At 35.5% G+C, this 21,490-nt stretch overlaps 1 protein-coding gene across 9 annotated transcripts in view; it reads right to left on the bottom strand.

The window, feature by feature from the left end:
- The window catches only part of LOC106874217 (histone-lysine N-methyltransferase EZH2), a 180,982-nt gene that overhangs the window by 106,834 nt on the left and 52,658 nt on the right, over positions 1-21,490 (bottom strand). For 3 of the 9 annotated variants that reach the window (XM_089362084.1, XM_089362094.1, XM_089362118.1), the window contains exon 1: positions 16,393-16,430. The exons of the other annotated variants lie outside the window; for them this stretch is intronic. The gene's annotated coding sequence lies outside the window, so the exon portion shown is untranslated. Of the gene's footprint in view, positions 1-16,392; positions 16,431-21,490 lie in introns of those variants that run through there. 9 annotated transcript variants of the gene reach the window in all.

Genomic DNA, 21,490 nt, shown 5'->3' with positions numbered 1-21,490 from the left:
TCTTCATCCAGTTGAACATCTTCATTCTCAGCCTTCCTCTCGCTCTCCTTCCCACCAGCTTAGTCTCCACCATGTAAAGCTCCATTCCGTCAACCTCTCTGAGAAAATGACCATCAATTCACCACTGTATCTCTCTGATAGTATCCATCAACTGTCTCTTCACTTTCATTTTCTTTGTCACCCCCTGTACCCACGAGATTCTAAGCATTTTTCTATAAAACCACATTTCTGCAGCTTTGAGTCTCTTCTCCATGACTTTGCTTATCATCCAAGACTCACATCCATACATTAGCACCGACCAGATGTAGCACTTCAGTAGTCTTTTCTTGACTTCCATTCCAATTCCCTTTGCACAAAAATGCTCCTCGTGTCCATAAAAGTCTACGATCATTTTAACTTGTTTTCGATGTTTCAGTTATAGCGTACTCAGGGACTACATTATCCAATATGGCTTTTTATTTTAAGACTGTGACTGGAAGGAGATTTGGTGGCTATTTTGAACAAGCCAAGTAACCATTGTTAAATATGGTATCTGCAAGACAATAAACATGAAACATACTTTTGCTTCTGCACATGTACTGTCTATCTAGTTCCAATCAACTTTATTCAATTTCTCTGCCTGCACAGCTAGTAGAACTGACAGAATGTATTTTATTCATATAATGTAAAGACACATACACACACACTACACTCATTTACATAATATAGCTTAACTTGCAAGCCAAAGACTAGTCTTCTTAATCAAACTCAGAAAATACTTCAGTTTTGATTATCTGATGATTCTCTACAAAGATCAACTAAGATTTGTAATGAAATTCTACTCAAAACGCCTTTTGCTATCAAAACACAAACAGCCTTGACCATACCTGAAAGATTTAGGAAAAGATTAACAAAGATTCATTCATGACATCATTACAATCTCTGTCCACAGACACCGTTTCCTCATTGCTCCTATTGCAATCAACTTTTCTCCTCTGTCTAACAACATAGCACCTTCACCTTGGTCTACTTAACAGACTTGTTTTGCCTCCCATCACCCATCATGCCTCCACACTTATCATTCAGACAACCCTACCTCTCAAAAATTTCCATCCTTCCTACAATGGCTTACACATGTCCAAACTGAAACCAATTATATTAACTTCCCACATCTTGAAGAGTGTGCAAAGATCATGGCATAGCTCCTCCTTTCTGATCAAACCATCTCACACACACACACACACACACACACACACACACACACACACACACACTTTCAAAATTTCATTGTAACATTTTCACAAGAATTGACACTGGCTATCTGATTATATCTACAGTGCTTCAATAGATTATCCGAAGACAGAGTTCTGTTGTATACAAATTGGATTGATTTCCTATAATTTTGAGGTCAGGTGTGCTTTTATTGATTTTTTTGTAAATAATTGGCAGACCAGGTATGTTTATACTACTGCTGGTAGGATTATATGAACTAAATGCCTTGTCTGATAATAAAAAGAATTTGTGTGCATATGTGTTGTGTGTGTGCGTGTGTGTGTGTAAGTTAAATAATGAAATAGCCGTATTCATATCTGACAGTTCTCTGTTATGGATTGAAATGCAGATTCAATTGTGTACTTATGTGAATGTTTCAATAAGAGTAAAAGAGAAATAAAGAGATAGATAGAGAAGGAGAGAAATAGTGTGTATGTTTTGGATAAGAAACAGCTGTCTGTCCGAAAATTGGCCAAGTTTTTGGATAAGCCAAACTTACAGTCACTTTTAAATTCTCATTTGTCATCAAGAGAATGAAGAGAGAGTTTTCTACTCAATCACTCAACATACTAGAAATAGCAGTCAAATCTACTCCAAATCCATTAACTACCACAAAGAAGAGTTCACTATCCACTTTGGACAATGAACTTAAAGTTATGTTGTTGTCATCATCATCATTTAACATCCACGTTTCCATGCTTGCATGGGTTGGACAAGGTTTATTTGAGACAGACTTTCTACAGCCAGATGCCCTTTCTGTCGCCAACCCTCACCTGTTTCCAAGTACGTTAATATTTTTCTATGTCCAGACATGTTTTCACAGAATACTGGGGAATGGATGACATTGTTTGTATGACACTGTATCACATGATATCAAAACAAAACACAAATAAACACACTCAATGTGTTTCTTTCGGCTTCCACCTACCAAATCCACTCACAAAACTTTCATCAACTCAAGACTATAATAGAAAACACTTGTCCAAATTGTCATGTAATGGGGACTGAATCAGAACTATGCAATCAGGAAACAAACTTCTTTTGTGTCTTATTAAACAAAAGAAAATTCTTCCAAAGAGAGGGTCACAACAGGAACACAACTGATCATGTTCTATTAGATCAGAAGTGACCCAAGGACAAATATCAAAACAATCTACAACATTGGAAAAAAATCAATAACTCAATTTTTACAAGGATATACTTTTCCAGTACATATGAACATAACAAAATTCTCTTCCTTTTGTAGTAGAAGTTTACCAATTTCCAGAAATAACTTGCAATGTCTTACTAATGATATAATGCTTGAGGAATAACTTTCTGATTTATTTTTACTCTCCAGTTAGCAGTAATAATGTCTAAAATTCTAGTTGGGAGCAAAGCACGAGTTGTTATCTTCATTATTTACTGAATCAAAAACTGAAACAGCAACAAGAATTTTTTTAATCAGTAGCTTAACTCTAAGTAACAAAAATTCTACAAAAACTGAAAAAAATTAGCTACAGAAGTTTTGTTAATAGGAAAAACCAAAAATCAACATGTGAAATAAATTATCGAAGCTTCAAGAAGTTAGCAATTAAACAATTTCAAATCTGCCAATAATGATTTCAGTTACATCATTCGATAACCCTTAGCTACAGATGACAAAACAGAGAAATAATGCATCATTATCACCACTTCATTCAGATGATAAGGCCAAAAATAGCTTGAAAAATGTTCCATACAATATAAAGGACTAAAAAATATATATGAAAAATCATTAATAAAAATGATTGAACGGAAGTATGGTAGTGTCTTCAATATAATAAAATCTATTCTTTGTGTGCGTGTGAGTGTACATGTGTGCGCGTATGTGCATGCATAGTATTAATAAAACACAGAAAAGCTGTATGGTATTCTATGCTTTATAAAACATACACATATTTCAGTAAATTACTCACAGGATTACATAATTCTTGTAGAATCACTATATAATCATCTTAACTCAACTCTTCAGAGTTTAGTATATAGATATACAATGCTGGAGTGAATCATCAACTTTGAATGGATATGCATAAGACAGTTTTGCCTCCAGTCTAGAACTGCTACATTCATATACACACACGTATGTGTATGTATGTATGCATATATGTGTGTGTGTGTGTGTGTGTGTGTGTGTGTGTGTGTGTGTGTGTGTGTGTATCATCATCATCGTTTAACGTCCGCTTTCCATGCTAGCATGGGTTGGACGATTTGACTGAGGACTGGTGAAACCGGATGGCAACACCAGGCTCCAGTCTAATTTGGCAGAGTTTCTACAGCTGGATGCCCTTCCTAACGCCAACCACTCAGAGAGTGTAGTGGGTGCTTTTACGTGTCACCCGCACGAAAACGGCCACGCTCGAAATGGTGTCTTTTATGTGCCACCCGCACAAGCCAGTCCAGGGGCACTGGCAACGATCTCGCTCGAAAATCCTACGGGAGCCAGTCAGGCAGTACTGGCAACGGCCACACTCAAAATGGTGCATCTCATGTGCCACCCGCACAAGAACCAGTCCAGGGGCACTGGCAACGATCTTACTTGGCTTGCCGGGTCTTCTCACGCACAGCACATTTCCAAAGGTCTTGGTCAGTAGTCATCGCCTCGGTGAGGCCCAATGTTCGAAGGTCTTGCCTCACCACCTCAGCCCAGGTCTTCCTGGGCCTACCTCTTCCACGGGTTCCCTCAACTGTTAGGGTGTGGCACTTTTTCACGCAGCTATCCTCATCCATTCTCACCACATGTCCATACCAGTGCAATCGTCTCTCTTGCACACCACAACTGATGCTTCTAATGTTCAGCTTTTCTCTCAAGATACTTACACTCTGACGGGTATTCACATTGACATTACACATCCAACGGAGCATACTGGCTTCATTCCTTGCGAGCTTACGTATGTCCTCAGCAGTTACAGCCCATGTTTCACTGCCATGTAGCATGGTTGTTCGTACGCATGCGTCATACAGTCTGCCTTTTACTCTGAGTGAGAGTCCCTTTGTCGCCAGCAGGGGTAGGAGCTCTCTAAACTTTGCCCAGGCTATTCTTATTCTAGCAGCTACACTTTCAGCGCACCCACCCCCACTACTAACTTGGTCGCCCAGATAGCGGAAGCTATCAACTACCTCTAGTTTTTCACCCTGGAATGAGATAGAAGTTGTTTCCTGTTTCTTTACAGTCTTTATATATATATATATATATATATACATACATACATACACACACACGTGTGTATGTATATACTCCAGCATTGTATATCTATGATGTAGGTATATATATTTATTCACACATAAATATATATTAGAAAACATAATATATGATGCTGCAATTCAAGTCTAAATAAACACAGAAAGACGTTAAATTTTTCCTTTTTTTTTTCATTTAACTGAAGTACCCCAACCACACACACACACACACACACACACCTACCTCTTGCAAACTATGAATTATGTTTCAATTCCAAACATGACATATACCACAAAAGCAGTAGACAAGAGACATAAATATCACAAGATGAGGATGAAGTTAGAGGTCTAAGGTGATAACTGTTCTACACACACAAACATTTCCCCCCCCCCCATTACTCTCTTTGTGATGCAGCAAACACTGTAAAAACCTAACACCAGACTTTTTTACATGATTATATTTTAGGACACTCTCTCTCTCCTTCCTAGGTATGTTTAGTTTAATATATTTGGAAATTAGTTAATCATACTTCTGAAGCATCAAGTTTATATATTGTAAGATATGCGACTGAAAAACCAATTCCAAATGTCATTGTCATCATAATCAGTATTGGTTTAATGTATACAATACCATGTTTGCATGGGTTAAATGAAATTTTTGTTGAGGCAGATTTTCTTTGGCTAGATGCCCTTCCTGTACCCAACCCTCACTTGCTTCCAAGTAAGTTAATATTTCTTCATGACCAGAGACAGGAAATTGGAACAGAAGGACACCACCCACCTAACAGTGACACTTGTTTACAACTATTATATAAGGTCATGGCTAGGAGAAAGTAACACATATACATATATGTATATATACACATATATACACAGCAGGTTTCTTTCAGTTTCCACCAACTAGAACCACTCACAAGAATTTGGTTGGGCCGGGGCTATAGTAGAAGACACCCAAGGTACCATGCCTGCATCTTTATGTACTTATACAAATTTCTAAATAGAACCACAGCTGGCTGAGAAGACAAGGTCTCTAACAACTGATCACTGCCAAAATGATGGGCAGTAAGCAGCTTACACACAAACTGTGTCATATCAATGAGACAGCTACAGCCTGTTCATTTCACTTCCATGGTTAAGTAGGTGTTGTCAGTGTTAGCAGTGCAAGTGCAGTATAATTTAACAAATTATACTTGCAGTGTTGAATTCAAGGCCTCTTAAGGGTAAGCAATGAGATGTTGTTCTCATACTTTTTGACAATCAAACCACCCAGTTATTTTAGTCCACTACTACATTTAAGTATTGCTTTAAATTATAGAAGACAAGAGTCGTTGTACAAGGAGCTAACAATGACACATTAAAACATCAACTTTATCCAGCTGCCTATTGTGTTAGAACTCTGGAGGTGAATCTTGCAAAGAGTTGGAGATGTTCACTAATAAGACATAATCCTATAGCACAATATCCAACTCAAAATTGGAGCCATACAGGTTGCTATCCTTTTCTCCTCCCTTAACCTTTAACATTATTTGACACCCTTGAGATTTCATTGATGTAACTATTTTTTAGAATTGTAGGGTAGGTGTAAAAAAGCCAGATCTGGTCAGTTTGAGCATAAAACAGAAAATTTGTGCTGGATATGGTCATTTAAATGCTAAGAGGTTAAACTCAAAATCACAATATCTGGAATGGCAATCACCAAATGTATATGGTTCATAGCTGATGGAAGAACAGTCTCTTTCTATGCTAGACAGACTAACACAAACTCAAGACAATGTTTCCTAAACCCCAAGCAAATTCTAAAGAGTAGGTACTTAGTTTAAGACATGTGACTTTAAGCAGATAACAGATAAATCTATCTTTCCCTTTATATAAGATACCGGTGTATCAAAAGTAAGCTTATCAAAATCCCTACTCTAAACTGCTAAGTGAGATGATGTAAAGCAGAATATCGTCGTCATCATCATAACTTCTACTTTTCCATGCTTGCATGGGTCAGATAGAATTTGTTGAGACAGATCTTCAACAGTTGAATGCCCTTCCTATTGCCAACCATCTCCTATTTCCAACTGAGGCAATATTTTCCCCCATGGCCAGGCATGATTTTTATGAAAGACTGGAAACAAACAATATTGCTTGTGTGCTGATAATGCTTGTTTACAACCATGATATTACGACAAGGGTACATACAAATAGACATGCACGAGTGAATGTGCACACACACACACACACACACACTTGACAGGCTTCTATATTCTGTCTAAAAATGCAAAGAAACATGCACATTGGATCTGAACTCAAAAATGTTTGTTCTTGCTGCAAGAATATCCCAATGATAGCCACTAAGTCTCTATAGCTATTGTTCCTGACATGAAAAGAAATTCACTTAATGCGTGTGTTTGTGTATGTGTGGGAGTATATATACATACATATATATATATACACACACACACACACATATATACACATACATACATACAGATGTATATACACATACATATATACACACACACACGCATAAAAACAACAAAAGACACTCTAAGGCTTGTAATATAGGTATGAATTGAAAGCTATGATTCAATTTTGTTGGAAAATCACAAACAAATAAGTTAATTGTAAAGACAGTGTTAATGAAGTCATACAGAAGCTGATTAAGAAGCCAAATTGTAAATTGATACAGGCACCAGCAATCTATATTAGTTATATAATTTTCCAGTAATTACAATCAACATTAATATACGTAGATATATTAAGAAAACACCATCAAACAAGAGGGAAAGAGAAAGAAAACCAACAGAATAATTCCAAGCAAAAGACAAGCCAACATCTCAGAAGAGGCATATTCTTGGCAGCTATTTTCATTAAAAATTTGGTAAGCGCACATATATATATATATAACTTTTTTTTTTTTTTTTGTTTGTTGAATTTTCATTTACACACATACACAAGACACAGGCAAGGTCTGTGTGGTTAACAAGCTAGCCTCCCAACCATTATCATTATCATCATCATAATTTAATGTCCATTTTCTATGCTGGCATGGGTTGGATGGTTTGACAGGAGCTGACCAGCTGATGGGTTGTCGAGGTTCCATGTCTGTTTTGGCATGGTTTCTATGGCTGGATACCTTTCCTAATGCCAACCACTTTACAGAGTGTACTGGGTGCTTTCATGCACAGATGCTTTTAGGTGGCACTGGCACCAGCACCCATGAACCCACAAGATTAGGAATGCTCAGTGAAGAGGGATGTAGGGAGACATCTTCAGGTTTAATGTTTAGTCCTATTGCATGGCACCTTGGGCATGTGTTTTCTACATGCCTCTTGTGAGTGGGTCTGGTAGACAAAAACTGAAATAAGCCTGCCGTGTGTGTGTGTGTTCATGTTTCCTTGTCTTGACATTGTGTGATAGTTGTAAACAAGTGCCACCATTATGCAGTACCTGTTTCCAATCTTCTATAAAAACATACCTGGTTATAGCGAAATATTACTCTACTTGGAAACAGCTGAGGCTTGGCAACAGGAATGGCATTCACCTATAGAATGTCTACCTCAACAAATTCCTCTAGACCACGCAAGCATGGAAATGTAGACATTAAAGCAGATGATAATAGAGAGAGAAGTACAATATATATTGTGTGAATTGAGAAGCAAATTTATACTAGAACACTAAACTAACTACCATCTTTCTAAATATCATGAGAAGATTTTCATAAAAGTAAAACAACAGAACCTAAGACAACAAGTAATGTTCATCAGTAACACAGAGCTATAAGTTTTGCCTGCACAGTATTACAGCAAATTCGCAATAAACTCATGAATGTTTAACCCTTTTGTTACCATATTTCTGTTGAGATGCCCTGTGTTTCTTTCAATTAATTTTAGATATAACAAAGAATTTAATAAAATAACTTAGTTATCATTAAGCTAGTGTTAGGAACATAAATTGTGACTAAGGTTTGGTGGAGAATTTTAATTCAGAACTTTTGAAGACAAGACATTTGTACTACAGAGTCAGAGGTGGTTTCAGCCGGGTTGTTAACGAAAGGGTTAAGTCATGGTGTGTATAGCTTTCACAACAGTGATTTGGCTTCTATTGTTAACAGGTCAAATGACCATGTTAAAGGCTCCCTCGTACTGATGACATAAACAATCAGTTCAACCCTTTAGTGCTTAAATTGGCCTTATACAGCACAAATATTCTACCTGTTTTTATGTTCAAACCAGCTAGATCTGGCCTCTCATACCTACCCTACAACGTCATCCTAAAAAGAAACAAATCACATCATCGAAATCTTGAAGCTATAAGATAATGCATGATTAATTCAAAACAATGAGAAGAAATAAGGTTTATGTTTGACAGAGAAATCTGAATGCTAAAGGGTTAAACCTATAAATCAGAGTCTCTAGACAGAAATGTTTGGGGTTTGTTTTTGCTCTTTGTACTGTGATCAAATATAGTTAAAATGGTAATCAACAATAATATCTATCCTAATATAGAAATCTACATATTGGATAATCTAATTCTAGAAAAACAAAAGTCCGAAAAAATTAAACAAAGAAAAATAAATTTTTGAAAATGGATGGTCAGAGGCTGAATGTCTTTGATCATCGGACTGCACTATCAGGGCTGACCCAGCCTCAACAAAACAAAGGATTTTAAGCAGTTTGTTTACTTGACCTGCTTCATGTAGCAGTCTACTTTTCTTCAATTAAGTTTCAAAATGTCAAAACAAAGATGTCCATAAATAAAATACAGATAAAAACTGCTTCTTTGTTTGACTAGATTTTCATATGTTTACTTAAGTGGCCTATCCTAAGGCTTCCTCATAAACAAGAGTGAAGGTAAGCAACCTACACATCCATCAGGAACAATCTTATTAGACTATCATCATTATTGTCATGTCTTATATTCATTTCCTAAGTTGGCAGACATTGTGTAGGTCTGCACTGCATGACATTTGTTTTCTTTGATTAAGCTGACATTAATGTCTTGTTGCTGTCATGATAATTATTTCTTATATTGACTGCTCAAGGACACAAATTTATCAGAGACAGAAGTATTTAGTTCTACAGATGGATTAAAGTAACTCACACCTTGATCAGGTTGTGTTTTGACCACAATTCCAGATCTATACAAGACAGATTCTAAAATTTGGTGGTTAAAAGCAAACGACAACCAATTAAGAAAAGATGTCGAGTGAAGTTGCTGCTATATTGGAATGATTGCACTTAATGCCAGAAAGCAGAACATCTATATTAAGAAAAGTGAAATTTTGTCTGTCTGAGATCCCTGTATCTCAGTCTACATTTGCTCTACATAGACATATTATACCTTTTTGGAATCAGAATGATCCCAGGATTGAAAATCTGCCCTTCATTTGGTTCTTGAATATCCAGCATTGGGATCCGATTTAAAAGCATATTGGGTATCTATTTCTAGCAGGTAAAGCAACCTTGATAGGTAAAAGAGTTACCTCCCTTAGCTTTAAGTTTTACTAAGGAATTTAGTGGTTCTTTTATCATTTTCAGTCATTAGATCATGGCCATGCTGGGGCACTGCCTTGAAGCATTTTAATCCAACAAATTGACAGCAGTTCTTTCTTTTTTATGCCTGGTACTTTTTTATTTTCCTCTTTTATTGAACCGCTAGGTTAAAAAAAAAACAAAAAAAACAGATCACTTTCAATTAAGCACTGCATTTGATAGCATAAAGGATGCACAAGCATATTAGATACACCCTAATTTCAGTAGTGCATATTCAGTGGGGAAAAAATAGTTTTTAGTGCATTAAATCACATAATATATGCCTAACTCCACATATAGAACTCAGAGAGATTTTTTGACACATTTTTTTGACAAAAATATGTCTTATATACAATCAAATAAGGTACTCTATGCACCATAGATACAGAGTTACATAATTTATGACTGAGTTTATCAATAATAAATTACACTGTAAGACCAGCTCATCAGGGGGAGGACTCAAACACTTGCAAAGTCTGGCTCTGTTAAGCTAAGTTCATGTGGCCTTAGAGAAAGTAATAACAAAAGTGAAAGGCGAGGGCAGGGCTAGCAGATACCTGATTAGAGGAAATGCAGCTTGGAAGATTCTTGGAGTGTCACTTCCAGCTTCCTAAAACTGAAGAGAGATGGTAAGGGAAGACCTGAGAAATGACGCAATGTAAATGATAAAGGAAAAGAAAAAAAAAGTAAAAATAGAAATACTTAATGCAGGACGGGTATTGGGTAGGTCCTAAAAGGTAAATCAACCCAGTTTAATAGGCTTATACAAATAAACTGGAAAGTTATGAAGTAAAATGCAAACAAAAACCTAGTATATGTAGTTGAGTTAGAAATGCATGGCTAGTAGAGACGGGGGGGGGGGGATAAGTAAAACAGTGAGCAATTGAATGAGCCTTATATGATGTGTTGAAAATATTTGATGAATTAAGTGCAGCATGTTGCCAGGTTTGTACACGAAACAGATCAATAGGCTGAAAATAGTTGCAAAATATGTAAAGAAAGACTGCAGGGTCTGTAATGTGTATAAGCTATCTCTCAGACAGTTTAATTGGAATGGAATGGATTTCCATAGAACAGTAATTCAGTGTACATGCAAGACATCAGAATTGAATGTGCTATGAACAAACAAACATCATCTGAAGGGAGGAGCTGTTCTCCGATAACAAAAAACAACAGTGATTCAAATTCAAATCAGCCAAAATGTATTTAGAATGGATACTTAGGTTTTTGGATATCCATAAGTCTGCAAGGATTTGATCTAGAACCTCTAACTGTCTTTACAGAGAGCCCAAACACAACTCAAATCTGGGTATTGCTACTTCCCTGCACAAATAAAGATTATACACATACACATATATATATAATATATATACACACACACAGGGTTTAGTCAAAGTAATCAACTCCAGTACTTATTCTATTGGTTCACTGTGTATTGCATACGTTGTGCAATGAGACTACTTTTTATTACCACCAACAGATTTATATCTCACACACAAAGGATAAGGATTAAAGCTCCTTCCCAAGTAATAGGGACGGTTTCTTGGTTTCTCTGGTGTATAAATTCCCCCTCTTGATGGGACACCAGCCCGTCACAGAATGACTCATTTTTACCGGCTGAGTGAACTGGAGCAACCTGAAATGAAATGTTTTGCTCTCAAGAACACAATGTATCACCTGGTCAAGGAATCGAAACCACAATCTTATGATCACGAGTCCAACACCTCTAACCACTAAGCCAAATCCCTCCACACGCAACACACACAGCTACCGCTCAATTGAAATATATATTTCAGCCAACCTATTTCTCAGCAAATCAGACATAGGTAACCAAACTTAATGCATGTTGTCTAAAGGCATATAATAATGACTGTAGCAGAGTCTCAATTCAAGAACCTAGGTCCAATGATCTTGCACCTTTAAATCAGAGTTGATGGTGAATAGTAATTATTGAAATAAAGTGTGGGAGGAGAGCTGTACAAAATTTTGACAGCTTCCAAAGCAAAACCAAGTGATTTGTTGTTAGCATGCAATAAACTGCAACAATTCTATTCTTACAAGTGCCAGTCTTTCTCTTTCCTACTCTGTTTATTCTTCTGCATATACACACATATAAATATATTATATATATTTACAAAAACAGGCTAAGAGAATTAACTTAAAGAGGTCACTTTCATGTATTTGAATGACATTGACAAATAAAGGCATATCAAATACCATACAAAATAAATTCTTGATTTATTAGAATTATCTCCACTACTAGAGGATGTATCATAATTACCAAATGGCAAGGTGGCTGAGTTCCTTTTGAGTATTAGGCTTCACGGAGGCAAGGTGACCGAGTTCTTTTCAAGTATTGGGCCTCGCGGAGGCAATGACCAAGACCTTTGGCATTATGATGTGCTTGAGAAGAAGACCCATCAAGCCAAGTAAAATAGCAGTCGTGGCAAATACCGGTGTCATGCAAATGGCACCCATGCCAATGGCACGTAAAAGCACCCATAATACTCTCAGAGTGGTTGGCGTTAGACAGGACATTCAGCTATAGAAAACCATGCCAAATTGGACTGGAGCCTGACATAGCCTTCCAGTGTGACAACCCAGTCAAACCATCCAACCCATGCCAGCATGGACAACGGACATTAAATGATGATGATGATGAATTAAAACCTATTCCATTTGAGAAGGGGAAATAGTTTCAAGATTCTCTAAAGTTGATTTGCCATTAAGGGAAAGGACAAGCTTAATTCCTAGAGAATAAGAAGACAGCCATGGACACATATTTCTGGTGATATAAGTCATCATCAGCACAATTGTCTGCCCTTATCTCCAGTAGCCAAAGGACTCAGATTTATACGAAAAAGAGTAGAACACATTTATGGCCTAAGTAATTTGCATGATTTAAACAAAAATGAACTAAGAGTAATATTTGAGTGGGCAGTGGCATGTATTTGAACAGTAGCAAATCATTCATTTACACACACACACACACTACATACCAAGAGAAGTCCAATTCAATTCAATTTAGCAGACTTCAATTTCTAGAACACACAAACTTTGCTTTGTCAAACAATAGATCCCATGGACAAAACATTGACAGTTGCTGGAGAGCATCTTGAAGGGCCAACTTTATATAAAGTGCTCAAGTGCTGGAAGACCCCACAGTCTCTGGTAGCTATACACATGTTGCTAAAACCAAAAACCATTGAATATCCTAATGCACTGGATTATAATGTTCAGAACTGCCAAGGCTATGATGGGTAAGGATCTAATATCATATAAGCTGGAGCTGAATACAATTCACTCCTTATCACTGCATGTATTGCACTTCCAATATTTGGATGAGTGACTCTCATTTGGGCATTCTGGTGTTTACAAATTATAAGAGAATGACTTAATTTCCATATGTTGTTTACCTCCTTACAATCCAGTTTCTACACATTTTTCAAATTGTAGTGAGAATTAAAGAATTCAAGATAATCATCATTGTCACCATTTAACATCCATCTTCTATGTTGGCTGGCATGGGTTGGAAAGTTTAACAGGAGTTGGCAAGCCAGGAAACTGTACCAAGCTCCATTGTCTGTTTTGGCATGATTTTTACAGGTAGATGCCTCTTCCTAATACCAACCACTTTACAGAGTGGACTGGATAATATGTGATAATAAAAAATAATGTATTATCTTCCATAATAATAGGTGCAAATGTAGCTGTGTGGTCAAGAAGTTTGCTTCCCGAACATGTGGTATTGGGTTCAGTCCCACTACATGGTATCTTGAGTAAGTATCTTCTACAAACTATATAATCCTGGGCCAATCAAAACTTTGTGAGTCGATTTGATTAACAGAAACTGAAAGAAGCCCATCATATATTATCATTATCATCACTTAACGTCTGTTGTCCATGCTGGCATGAGTTGAACAGTTTGACCAGAGCTGGTAAGCTGAGGAACTGTATCAGACTTGTGTGTGTGTGTGTGTGTGTGTGTGTGCTTGTTTGTTTGTCCCACACCCATGTTGGTTTGTTTATGTCCCTGTAAATTAACAGTCTAGCAAAAGAGATTGAATAGATAAATAAATACTGAGGTCAATTTGTTTGAAAAAACCCCATCAAGGTGGTGCCCCAGCATGGCCACACTCCAATGACTAAAACATGATGAAAGATAACAGTTTCATATGAAATAAAACTTTTCACATTTACTTAATATTTCTGGTTTAAATTTATGTAATTTACACCATTGCATTACAAAATATACTATAAATTTTGAGTACCTATTCAAGACCCAGCATGTTAAGACACTAGACTGCTATAAATGTATCGGAAAATACATTTATAGCAGTCTTACATAAAAGATAACCTTTCAAGAAGAATCTAGAAATGTTCTATTAAAACCTGCCTTCATTAAAAGCAATTCTGGATTATTTATAGACACTTTCCCTCCTGGGCAATGCTAGGCATTCTTCTAATATATATATATATATATATATATATATATAGGCGTAGGAGTGACTGTGTGGTAAGTAGCTTGCTTACAAACCACATGGTTCCGGGTTCATTCCCAATGCGTGGCACCTTGTGCAAGTGTCTTCTACTATACCCTCGGGCCGACCAAAGCCTTGTGAGTGGATTTCGTAGACGTAAATAAATACATAAATAAACAAATAAGAATAAATGAGTGAACAAATACTAAACACTTACAGCTGTTTTTACCATGGGGTGGCCCAATCTGCCAAGTTTTCAACATCATGCCAGTGATATACTGGGATTTTACAAAGGTTGAACAAACATTGGACAGGGGTTGGACCATAATGTTAGGAATCTAACATGTGAGGAAGGTAAAATAATAAAGTAAAATAATATAACATAATAGAAATAGTAAGGAATGGTGAAAACGTCAATTCCAAGGTGATATCCATAATCCTTGGGAATTACATTTTATGGTAAAGAAAGTCACTTCTAGGAGTAATTTCCACAGGTTATGAGAGACACAATGTATTACAATTTTACTGGGGGGAAATAACGAGGATAAGACATTGTGGCGTGATGTGGAAAACTTAGCAGATTGAGCAACCTCGTGGTAGAAACAGCTGTAAGAGTTTAGTATTTGTTCACTCATTTATTCTGATTCATCTATTTTTATTTATTTATCTATTTATTTACTTGTTTATTTGCTTATTTCATTGGTTTATTTGGATCATTTATATATACGATTGTAATCAATTAATAGATATAATTGAATGTTTACAGGCTGATGTTTGTCAACTGTTCATCCTGTCCATTTTCTTATTTGCCATATATATATATATATACATATAAACATACATATATATACATATATACATACATATATATACATACCTATATACATACATATATACATATACATATATACATATACATATATATACATATATATACATACATATATATATACATACATATATATACATACATACATATACATATACATATATACATATACATATATACATATACATATATATATATATATATATGTATATATATATATATATACATACACACACACGCACATATATAATTGTTAAACAGGACGTCAAACATTAAAACAAGGCAAAGATCTCAAGTCATATACAATATTACTGGAAGAAATTCAAAATCTCACAGCTGTTTCCAGGAATATCCTCTAGTATGGGATATTCCATCATCAGAGACAAATTGTGGGGGTGGGGAACGGAAAATGAGAATGGTATATATCAATAAGATGACCTCGGCTACAACCTTGGAGCTCCAGTAATCCGTTACAGCACTTAACTAGTGTACCTAATCGTTTAGATCACCTATGAACTAATCCCCCCCCCCAATACTTTGTATACAAATATATATATATATATATATATATATATATATATATATATATATATATATAAATATAATCCTTGTCATTTAACATCCACTTTTTCATGCTTGCATGGGTTGGACAGTGTTTACTGAAGCATATTCATTTATAGCTGGTCACCCTTCCTGTTTTCAAGTGAAGTAATTTCTTCAAAGCCAGATATGTTTATACAGAAGTGAATATAATATTTTGTCAAGATTAGGAGACGCACACGTACAATGGGCGTCTTCAGTTTTTGTCGACAAATTCCACTCTTAAGGGTTTGATGAGCATGGATTCATATGGAAGACACTTGCCCTAGGTACTCTGCATTGGGGACTGAATCCAAAACCAAGTGATTGGGAATCAAAGTTCTTAACCATACAATTACACCTACACACACACACATGCAAACGTGTATATACATATGTATAGACAAGTATATAATATATATATACACACACATCAATACAAACACATATAAAAATATGAACTCATATCACAATGCTCATGATTGGTAAAATATGTAACAATTAGTCAATCCATACAAATACATTTACTTACTTGCAGCACTGTTTTCCAATCATAAGCTTGCACATTTGTATGTCTGCAGAAACAAGCACAGACTCATAAAGACATACATGTCAGTTAATCAGACATGATACACAAAAATGTCCTTATCACATTATTTATAGTTACTCAAAAATGACAAGGCAAATATTAACAGCTTTGCACTAGGCACACTTACAAAATTCCATGTTTTCTCTCTCTCTCTCTCTCTCTCTCTCTCTATGGCAAAGTTATTATCATAAATGGCAGTATATGCCTTTTTTGTTAAGTCCATAAAAATATATCAACTCTAGTCGTTTCAAAGAGAAATGAAAAACCATCATGCTCTAGCTTAAGTTCTTCACACAACTGGAATGGTGCTGCCATACAACTGTCATGAAAAGTACCCCTAATGAACTGAGCTGAAGAAATGCATCTAGCAACAAGGTCACATGCCATTTAGAAAGAAAGAAAGAAAGAAAGAAAGAAAGAAAGAAAGAAAGAAAGAAAGAAAGAAAGGAAGGAAGGAAGGAAGAAAGGAAGGCAGAAAAGAAGGAAGGAAGGAAGAAAGAAAGAAAGGAAGGAAGGCAGAAAAGAAGGAAGAAAGAAAGAAAAAAGAAAGAAAGAAAGGAGGGAAGGAAGGAAGAAACTCCGTCCATCCACCCATCCAGTATCTATCTACCTACCTGCCTATTTATCTATCTAGTTATAACTAACATTATGATATTACAACAGAAAAGCCTATTATAACAAATTTAGCTTTCTTATATATTTCACAGTCTTTCACAGCCTCTCCTACAAATGGTATTTAACCACACAAACATTATCCTATCCTTATAATTGGTATATTTTGAAAGCAACATATAATCACCACCGCACACACATTTATATATTTTGTACACTATGTTTAATAGGAAAGTCTATATTCACTGTCTAAATTAACCACAGAAAAACTATCCACTTTTCTGTTTGTTTCTCTGTTAAAACCTCACATGGTTACTCAAACTAATAGGGAAGCCTCTACATGAAAATTCATGGTCACATGACTGGCTTGAAATAATAACCCAATTTCCTTCAAATCACTTAACAAAAGACACCTAGATTACAACTAAAATAACGAAAGAGACAGGACAGTCACAATATGAATAGCATTAATCACAGATCTGCTCAAAGAGGACTATCTCAAAGTCAAACAACAACAGTTGTTTGTTCAACTATACATGTATAGCAGCAATCTACAACTAAGTTCATTAAATGCAAGTATTCCGCATCTCAGCCTCAGTAAATCACGCTAAAGAAAATTTCATCAGAATCCTTCTTCCTCCACACTTTACATCCTCCTTACTCCTGTCTTTATGATATCTTTTATGCCACACCAATGAAATATGAACCAGCCATCAAGCCAGTTTGGGACATGGATGAACTGATACACAATGGAATCCCAAACATTGTAAAGAGGTATTATTTGTACTTGTTTGGGCATTTACCTACAGCCAGTGAATCCCTGGTACTGATCACGTTCAGACTGGGTCACCACAGCCGGACAGCTAGAGTTAAACTCGCACTGGCTTAAAAAAAAGGTAACTCTCTATGGTGTATGCAAATTCATCAAATCTACCAAACAAATTTCCTTCCAAATATTCTTACATAAGGTTAAACATAAAGAATCTGCTGCTATAATTCTTCAATTTACTTGCCTAAAAACCTAGTATGTATCTGCTCTGGGATCCAGTGGATAATATTAGTATTGATCTCTGCATCTGCAAGAACTTGTGGTTAGACCATGTTTTCTTCAAAATTCAAGGTATGTGTGATCCAATATTAGGAGCTTGGTATTATCAATGCGACTACTGATATTCAATGGCAAGAACTGTAGCCACAAACGACACTATCTCATGACTGCAAATGGAAACAGCTACCACAAACCACTATCTCCAATGAAACTCTAATAAGAATCTACGTATCTTATTCCTAGATATGTACATAGTAATATATTGGATTAACACGAAGGATCTTTATTTCTAAGCTAATATTGCTTCAGTCAGTGGAATGCAGTCATGCTGGAGCACTGCCTAAAATTTTTATTTTTTTTATTTTTGCTCGACAAATCCACCCCAGTACTTATTTTATCAGACTCTTTTACCAAGCTGCTAAGTCATGCAGGCATAAACAAACAAACACCAGTCATCAAATGGTGGTGAGGGCTAAACAGACACACACACACACACACACACACACACACAAATGAAGGGCTTCTTTTAGTTTCTGTTCTACCAAATCTACTTACAAAGCTTTGCTATATCAATAATAATAATAATAAAATTTTAATTCACTAGACTACAAGTGCTCAATGTAGAAATAAGACACTTGACAAAGAAAAAAGAACAATCTTTCATTTCTGTAAATAATATTAAAAATAAATCATTTTCATTTATAAAAGAGGGCATAGAGACAAAAACGTTACTACATTATTAAGACTGCATACAGTGACATCAGGTGTATTTAAATTGATTTAAATCCTTGTCTCTGGTCATACTGGGGCACTGATAGGAAATATAACAATATTTTTACAGACAATTCAATACAACTGTATCAATGTTGATATAGAGGACATAAACAGAAATACAATTTTACATCAATATAACCTAGACAGCTAAATTATACAATAATATCATATATATTATATATATATATATATATGTGTGTGTGTGTGTGTATGAACATATATACATGCATATGTATGTGTATGTATATATATATATATATATATATATATATATATATATATATATATAGACATACATATATGTATATTGTTGTTTTATGTTTCTTTAGTTATTTTTCCCCATTTAATAGCTTTATTAATTAGTTATTACAACAGAAAGAATAAATAAAAAAAAAATTTTTTAAATTGATAAAAATACAAAATAGAAAAATGGATACAAAATAAAACTAAAACATCAGGAACAAAATTTACAGAAGAAAATAATCAGTAGGAAAATGTTTAAAACAACTTTTAAAACATATATTTTTAATGGAAGTTATTATTTAATTTAAATGTGTGTGAGGGGGGGGGGGGATAATAAAAAAAAAACTGGTGTATGAACATCAGTAGAGTTTTTGCAACCAAATTATACCACTCACTTTTTCACACCTATACCACTATTGCTACTACTATGCCACCACAAATTTTGGCACAAGGCCAAGTAAATTGAGGGGAGGGGAAAGTTGATTAGTTGATTACAATGACCTCAGTGCTCAACTGATACTTATTTTGTCAACCCTGAAAGGATGAAAAGCAAAGTCAACCTTTGTGGAATTTGGATTCAGTGTGTAGAACTAGGTGCAGGCATAGCTATGTGGTAAGAAGTTTGATTCCCAACCACATGGTTCAGGGTTCAGTCCCATTGTGTGGCACCTTAGGCAAGTGTCTTCTATTATAGCCTAGGGTCAACCAAAGCCTTGTGAGTGGATTTGGGAGACGGAAACTAAAGGAATCCCATTGTGTGTGTGTGTGTATATATGTGTATGTGTGTCTTTGTGTCAGTATTTGTCCCCAACCACCACTTAACAATTGGTGTTGGTATGTTTGCATCCCTGTAACTTGGGAGTTCAGCAAAAGAGTCCAATGGAATAAATACCAGGCTTAAAAAATAAATACTGGAGTCGATTCATTCCACTAAAAATTCAAGGTGGTGCTCCAGCATGGCCACAGACAAATGACTGAATGAAGATAAAAGAACTAAATGAAATGCCATGAAGCGTTTTCTTTAACACACTAACAATTCTGCCAGCTTGCCACCTTAACAATAACAACACCACCGCCACTGTTGCCACCGCCACCAAATGTTTCATGTTAGTGTTATATCTATGTTGTCTTGTTTGCCAGTATTACTAAACTTAGGTTTGGTCTAACCACTTTTCCGAAACTTCTCCCTTTAACTATAACCATGATGACCATTCTGTACCATTACTAGTTGCACAAGCTGTAAACTAAAGCAGTATATTTGTTAGGATTTATGTTCTGGTTTCCCACTCAAAACACCAAAAGTCCAACTGCAGGCTTTGTGAAGTCACCCTTATTTTCTTTTTATAATCCAGACCACTTATTGGACTAACTCTCTAAAGCTAACTTTTTTTTTTCTTTTGTAAGCTTTACCACAGGCTAAATGCCTCAACCCTGCCCAAATTTACTCCCAGGCCACTTCATCTCAATTTCAGAAATTTGAACTTATATTACACTTTCTTTCAACAGAGCCTGAAATGAGAATCAACCTTTCAGAATATATATATATATATATATATATATATATATATATATATATATATGTTCTTGTGGGTTCCTAGTTTTGAGATCTCAAGAACTGATAAAAAAAAGTGGACCAAATGATAGCTTTGGTGGACACCTACCTGAATGCAAATTTCTACACTGAGCTCAAAGCTATTTTATATTTTCATAACAATAGTCTACAGAATGACCAAAGACTCACACTAACCAACAAAGTAGAGAAAAAAAATTAGATATCAAAAGTATGCTCCATTAAAATGTTGACCCTGTTCTTCAATAGAACTGTCTGCTAAAGATATTCTGATTAAGAACATCTATGATCAAAGGCATTCCAGCTATAATTATCCTATCTTTTATTCAAAGAGCATGTAACTAAAGCTACATCATCCAACAGGCTGTTCTCGTTATCCCATAAATGTTAGGGTGTCGTTCAAGGGAAATCTAGCAAATATTAGCCACTTAAGCAACCATATAGAGACTTCTCATTTGCACTATCTATCTATCTAGATAGATAGATAGATAGATAAATAGATAGATAGACAGACAGACAGACAGACAGACATAAATAGAGATAGATATATCATATATACTTTGCTTTGCATTCTTTTGGGGTCAATAAATTAAGTACCAGTGAAACATGGGGGTCAATGTAATCGACTAGTTTTCTCACCCAAAATTTCAGGCCTTGTGGCTTTAGTATAAAGGATTATTACTTATGTTATTTGTTGTCTTGCATTACTTTTTATTTTGGTGGATTCTACAATACATATAAGAAACAACCAATCACTAAATCTTTAAAGTTCTTTAGTTATGGTTAACACTATA

Source organism: Octopus bimaculoides, chromosome 1, assembly GCF_046866305.1.
Source record: "Octopus bimaculoides isolate indiv1 chromosome 1, ASM4686630v1, whole genome shotgun sequence".
NCBI lineage: Eukaryota > Metazoa > Mollusca > Cephalopoda > Octopoda > Octopodidae > Octopus > Octopus bimaculoides.
The sequence above is the reverse complement of the archived record's forward strand: the minus strand, read 5'-3'. Positions and strand labels throughout refer to the sequence as shown.